Consider the following 6182-nt stretch of genomic DNA (forward strand, 5'->3'; position numbering starts at 1 on the left):
TATACTCACAGTGCGCAGCTGGCCTGTGACACTCCTCCCTAGTCATCACACAGGATTGGCTCCTCCAGGTCCTCGGGTGATTCCTAAACCAAGGAAATCTACAGCACAGCATCATTCTTGTCATGGTAGGGTTTAAGGATGTTCACATGTACCACCTTGGGTCTTTTGCCTGACCTGCTCATGGCAACCTTCCCGTGCTGCTTACAGTTTTTCTGTCTTTAGTAGCAGGAAAACCATGACCTTATCCCCTGGTCCAAAGGTACACAAGTGAGCCCCTTTATTGTACCAGGCACTCTGCTTCTCCTGGGCTTGGGCCAGGGAGTCTCGCACCACTTTCATCATATCAGTTATCTTCTGGCAAAAGCTCAGGACATACTTCACCACAGATGTTTTAAAGGGGGGGATTTTCCCTTCCTACTCTGCTCTCACTAAGTCAAGAGGGCCCCTGACTCGCCTCCCGAACATCAGCTTGAATGGCAAGAACCCAGTGGACTCCTGGGGCACCTCTCAGTAGGTGAAGAGCAAATGTGGAAGTTTCTTGTCCCAATCATTGGGGTTAGAGTCTGTATATGCCTTCAGCATACCCTTCAAGATCCCATTGAACCTCTTTACCAGCCCATTTGTTTGAGAATGATAGACTGTGGTCTTGAGGTGTGTAACCCCACAGTACTCCCACAGGCACTTCATTACTTTAGCCAGGAAGTTCCCACCCCTGTGTCCAGTTTTGGGCTCCACAATTCAAAAAGGATGTGGAGAAGCTTGAGAGAGTCCAGAGAAGAGCCACGCGCATGATCAGAGGTCAGGAAAACAGACCTTATGACGACAGGCTGAGAGCCACGGGACTCTTTAGCCTGGAAAAGTGCAGGCTTAGGGGTGATCTGATGGCCACCTATAAGTTTATCAGGGGTGACCACCAGGATCTGGGGGAACGTCTGTTCACCAGAGCGCCCCAAGGGATGACGAGGTCGAACGGTCACAAACTCCTGCAAGACCGTTTCAGGCTGGACATAAGGAAGAATTTCTTTACTGTCCGAGCTCCCAAGGTCTGGAACAGTCTGCCAGCGGAGGTGGTTCAAGCACCTACATTGAACACCTTCAAGAGCAAATTGGATGCTTATCTTGCTGGGATCCTATGACCCCAGCTGACTTCCTGCCCTTCGGGCGGGGGGCTGGACTCGATGATTTTCCGAGGTCCCTTCCAGCACGAATGTCTATGAAATCTATATCCCTCCCCACCAATGTGGGGGTGGGGGCACACCACAACACTGCCAGTTCCAACTCCGCTGCCAAGTCCTTCCACTTGATGGGGAGACAGACTACCAGTACCTTGAACAGCTGGCACCCCAGCCCTCTTATGGTAAGAGTCTTTCCACGGACCATATCCAAGAACGAGATGAGGTTGGCACTAATTAATGACACACTTGCTCCTGTGTCCACTTCCCCAGTGATGGCCTTCCCATCTACTGTCACCTCTGTTTTCTAGGTGGCTGTCACCTTCCCTGGGTTTGTAATCATGTACCCAAAGAGATGCCCCTTAGAGCAGCTCAGAGCTCCCTCTTTGTTGCATACAGAGACTACTCGGTTGACAGTTTTATTGGGGGTGTCCCACTTTGGGCAGTGGGTCTTGAAGTCGCCCAACTCCCCACAGCTGAAGCACCCCTTCCTGTCCAGTTTGGGTGATTGGACCAAATCCAAGGCCACCCAGTGCTTTGCAGGAAGCAGCCCACTCTCTTGCTTTGGGACTGGCTTGATCTTCCCCTCTCTCTGGTGCCCCCCAAATGGGGAGGTCTTCTGTTCAGTCCCTCATAATTGAGAAACAGCTAATCCACAATTAATGCATCCTCCTTGCTGATTTTTGGGATCCTTTCCTTGACTAGGTCTTTAATTTAGCTAGGGCACCAGAAATGGAACTGGCCCAACACCACAAATGAATCCACCTCCTCCATGGTGTTAGCTTTGGCTCCCTTCCTTCATTTAAAATATAAATCCTCCAACTGAGCTGCATACTCAGTTAGAGACTTTCCCTGCTATGGCGTATTATCACAGAACCTTTTCTGAAAATAACCTGGCCCCAACCTATACCTCTGAAACAGAACATCTTTAGAAGTGTCATGCTTAATCTCAGGCCCAGAGGGCAGACTGTCCAGGACAACCATGAGTTCACCCAATACTTGTCCAGCAATGTATTTCGGATGGTCCTCCTCTTTTACTTTCCATTGGTCCGCTTGTTTTTTGAAGTTACTCAGGAACATCTCTGGATCCTCTCCATCCTTGTACAAGGTGAAGATCGGGGTGTCCAGTCTGGGGGGGGCTACCGCTGACATCACCTGCTGCAGAACGACCATGGCTCCACTGTTTTACTGCATCTGCAGGACTGAGAGATCATGTCTCCACTTGAGCTCTGCTTCTTCGGCTTCTTGCTCAAACCTGAGCTGGGCCTCTTTAACCTTGTGCTCCATCTTGCACAACGCTAGCTCAAGCACACACACCATGTCACCCACCCACATCACGAGTTTTGCCTGTCAGCAGCTTGAGGTGCACGGCCCCAGAAGACAGACTCCCCCAGTGAGACACATACACAGCTGTAAGACTTTGTGTCCTGGCAGGGCCCAACACCCAGACCTGCACAATATTTCAACCCCTGTGCCCCAAGACAGACACAGTTGCCCAAGCACCCACCTACATCACGAGTTTTGACTGTCAGCAGCTTGAGGTGCAGTCCCCCCCAAACCCCTGCACCCATCTTCTTGAAACTTGGCAGGCTTTGTGGCCTCACCAGGGGCTACCATCCCTGCAGTTTCCACCCCTCTATGGTGTAACATGACAACGTGACAGGAGTTTTGCTTTCAAGAGTTTGGGGTTCAGTTCCTCCCAAACCTCTGCACCAATGTTCTTGAAACTTGGCACACTTTATGCTCTCAGCAGAGGCTACCATCCCTGCACATTTCGCCTGAATTGGAGATCAAAAAACAAAGTTATTGATGTTTCATTGATCCCCAATTATAGCCTATGGCTGGATCTCTGAGGGAGTCGCTTCGGTCAGACCGAAGTGGAAACCAATCTGGATCTCTGGATCAGATCACTGACATCTGAAGCGGCTGGATCTGAAGCCAGATCGAATACCTGCCTGCTCACACAAGCCTACTGGCAAATCCACAGGAAGTCATAGATGGCTTCAGTAAAAAGGGGTTCCCTAAATGCGTGGAGGCTTTAGACAGCACTCACACCCCAGTGCTGCGCCCTCTGGGGAGGAGAAGGTCTTTCAGAAACAGGAAAGGATTTGCCTCCGTGATCCTGCAAGCCATGGTGGACCACTGGAGCTGGATCACAAATATTTTTACCAGGTGGGTTGGCAGTGTACGTGAAGTACGCATGTTCAGAAACTCTCCTCCCCATGGCCTTGTGGAGCAAGGACACCGTGCACTAGGCCTGTGCGAGTCAGCAGTGATCCGATCTGGCTTCAGATCCAGCTGCTTCAGATGGCCGTGATATGATTGGGAGATCCCAACCGGGTTTCCGCCTCAATCCGGCCAAAGCGGCTCCGATAAATGCAAGGTTCTCCACCTTGGGAGGAAAAACCTGCAGCACCCTTATAGGCTCAGCAGTGCTACGTTGGTTAGCACTACAGAAGAAAGAGACTTGGGGGTCATCATTGACCACAAGATGAACATGAGCCTCCAATGCGATGCTGCGGCTAGTAAAGCGACCAAAATGCTGGCGTGCATCCATAGATGCTTCTCGAGCAAATCCCGGGACGTCATTCTCCCCTTGTACTCGGCCTTGCTGAGGCCGCAGTTGCAGTATTGCGTCCAGTTTTGGGCTCCACAATTTGAAAAGGATGTGGAGAAGCTTGAGAGAGTCCAGAGGAGAGCCACGCGCATGATCAGAGGTCAGGAAAACAGATCTTACAATGACAGGCTGAGAGCCATGGGACTCTTTAGCCTGGAAAAGCGCAGGCTCAGGGGTGACCTGATGGCCACCTATAAGTTTATCAGGGGTGACCACCAGGATCTGGGGGAACGTCTGTTCACCAGAGTGCCCCAAGGGATGATGAGGTCGAATGGTCACAAACTCCTGCAAGACCGTTTCAGGCTGGACATAAGGAAGAATTTCTTTACTGTCCGAGCCCCCAAGGTCTGGAGCAGTCTGCCAGCGGAGGTGGTTCAAGCACCTACACTGAACACCTTCAAGAGCAAATTGGATGCTTATCTTGCTGGGATCCTATGACCCCAGCTGACTTCCTGCCCTTTGGGCGGGGGGCTGGACTCGATGATCTCCCGAGGTCCCTTCCAGCCCTGATGTCTATGAAATCTATGAAGCTTTGGAGCCACCTCAGAGATCCAGACATAGGGTATAATGGGGAAATCAATGAAAGATCTATAACTTTGTTGTTTTTTGTCTGATTTAGATGAAGCTTGGAGGAGTAGTAGCCCCTCCTATGAGCATGAAGTCTGTCAAGTTTCAAGAAGATGGGTGTAAGGGTTTGGGGGGAACTGTACCCCAAATTCCTGAAAGCAAAACTCCTGTCACGTCTACGTGTTACAACACGGGGGGGTCAAAACTGCCGAGATGGTAGCTCTTACTGAGGGCAGTAAGCCTACCAAGTTTCAAGATCAACGGTTTGGGGGGAGCTACATCCCAAGCTACTGACAGGCAAAACTCATGACACAAATGACCCTGTGTGTGTTAAGGAGCAGCAGGCTGAAAACTACAGGGGTGCTGAGGCCACACAGCCTGCCAGGAAGAAGGGCAAGGGGGTGCTGCCTCAGATGCAGCAGCATCGCCATGGTGGAAAAGTGTCTCACATCCTTGCCATGGCTCATGTACCTTCAGCGGTGCTGGCAGATGGCACACCTGGGATCATCTGCCACCTCAAAATGCTCCCACGCTACATTACTCCCCCACTTCTGGGTTGAGGGCAAGTATCCTGCCTTATCCCCCTCCTCATTAGGCTGAGGCACAACAGCAGGAGGAGCTGCCTCAGCTGAGCCACTTGCCTCCACAACCTCAACCTCCTCCTAGATGCTGCTTTCTGGAGGAGACCTGGGTCTAGGGGAAATTTTAGGGGTATGTAGCACAATCTCTGATTCCCCCTCAGTCCCCAGAATTGCTTGAGCAAGCACGCTCAGCATCCCTGCTTCCAGCTCCAGCCCCTGCCTTTCCAGCATGCTTCATATTAATCTTTCCTGTGCTGCAAAAGGTCTGTGTGTGTGTGTCACTCCTTTTGTGTTGTGTGTTTTATTCCCTCTGTTGTGTGCATGCACTGGACTCTTCTTTGATTGTTTGCTTCAGCATTAAGAGCTACATAAAAATTGTGCGCTGTCTGTCTGTCTTCTTCTATGACTATCTGATTTTTCTTCTTTATTTTATGTATGTGTGTGCGTGTGTGCAATCTGTGTGTCTCTGCACAGTGATGGATCATGCTGGCAGGGAAAACACAGGTTTCTTTTTTCAAAGTTTGCAAAAAAAAAAAGCAAATATAAATTGAAAGAAATGAATTGAATAGTAATAGTAATTGAATAGCTACGCTAAGATAAGCTAAATTCTACCCAGTCCTTTCTAACAACAAAAAGGAGAAAGCAAGTTCAACTACTGAGTAAAGTAACCAAGCTGAGATGCCTGAGTCTGCAAGGGTACCTCTCTCACGCAGTTCGTGAGTGGGAACAAGCTAGCAAAAGGCACAGCACACCTGCAAACAGAGGCTTTTATGCTGTTTCTAGGTCTCTCCCCACAGATGCTGTCACTGGAAAGGTAACCAGAGATAAATCCTTCTCACTGGCTACCTACACATGTCAGTCTCCTGGGAGGGCCTGCGCTTCTGGGTGACATTGGCCAGGGTCCCTGGACTGTGTTGCTCTCTGCTCTGTATTTTCCCACTGAGGTTCCTATATGAGAAATGCAGAGGGGTGATCTGCCCTTTCCTCTCTTCTGTTGCTGTTTCCATGGATTTGTGTGTGCACGTAGTCTTGTGGAGGATATGGTGGGGAGATGGGAACAAAGCAGAGGTAGGAGAAGGGTAAATGACATGCAACAAGAATGTGAAGCTGGGTGCGCCCTGGTGAGCTTTGCCAGTACGGTGTAATGTTTCCTTTAGCTTTGCTCCAGAATGAAAATAGCACAACAGCTGTGTTAAGAAGTTTTATTCCAGATCCACTGCATGCACCCTCCCCATTTTAACCCAG

This window comes from Crocodylus siamensis, chromosome 15 (assembly GCF_052110815.1).
Source record: "Crocodylus siamensis isolate JL-2025a chromosome 15, ASM5211081v1, whole genome shotgun sequence".
NCBI lineage: Eukaryota > Metazoa > Chordata > Crocodylia > Crocodylidae > Crocodylus > Crocodylus siamensis.